This window comes from Propithecus coquereli, unplaced genomic scaffold, assembly GCF_000956105.1.
Source record: "Propithecus coquereli isolate 6110/MARCELLA unplaced genomic scaffold, Pcoq_1.0 Scaffold123, whole genome shotgun sequence".
NCBI lineage: Eukaryota > Metazoa > Chordata > Mammalia > Primates > Indriidae > Propithecus > Propithecus coquereli.
The window spans coordinates 3,190,585-3,191,503 of NW_012136414.1; the positions used below are offsets into that span (position 1 = coordinate 3,190,585).

Genomic DNA, 919 nt, shown 5'->3' on the forward strand with positions numbered 1-919 from the left:
ACTGACTATATAGCCAGGTGCCAACGTGGGGAAGCCCTGATTTTATAAAACAAAATTTTCACTGGATCCTTTTTCCCCCGTGTCCTGGTCTTCTGAGGGTAGATTCCTTTTGAGAGGGCTTAAGTTGTATGAGGAAGCATTATTTTCATCTGGGGCTGGTATTCTGGTTTGATTCAGTTAGGAAGCTGCTTCCAGGATTATATCCAGAGCCTGATCTAGAATAGTTATGCAAAAGAGAAAAGGCATCATACAGGCTCTGGAACTTCTTTGAAAAACGGTCAGTTCTTGGATGAAGGATCATGTTGGATTAGCCTTGAGGCAGGACAAACAATGGCCCCTTTTCTTCAATGCAGTTTGAGAATAACTGTCAGAACTGCAGCAAACCCATTGGTACCTGGCTCTGCACATAGGATAAACTTTGTAGTCTTTCTTTCATTCAATCATTTCATATAGTTTTCATATTACTGACATTTCTGCAGCTTTTTACTGTGCTAATCATTCTTGCTTTATTTTAATTGTCTTTTCTGGAACTCGTGACATTTCTCCTCACTCATTAACTCTGTATTTTCTCTTTCTTCTTTTCTGTGATTGGTTTCATGGTTTCTGCCCTTATGACTGCTCCTTAACTTTGTTGCTGTCCAAGATGCCATCCTCAATTCTCTTATCTTTCTACTCCAAAAACTCTATTTAGTGATCTCAACAAATGCTTAGCTTTAATCACCAACTACAATATATACAACATTTAAATTTATGTCCACTGTCAAGAGCTTTCTTCTGAATTCTAGTATTGTATTTCTAATAAGCATGCTATTCAACTGAGGAAGAAGAATGTGGTACCGAGGACAAACACATACACTGATCACATCATAAAATGTGATTAGTGCCATTTAAAGATGAAAACAGGCTGCAAAGGGTCCTT

At 38.1% G+C, this 919-nt stretch overlaps 1 pseudogene; it reads right to left on the reverse strand.

Annotated features, from left to right (window-relative positions):
* Positions 1-42: 42 nt before the first annotated feature.
* LOC105804982 lies at positions 43-408 on the reverse strand (annotated as a pseudogene).
* Between the last annotated feature and the right edge of the window lie 511 nt (positions 409-919).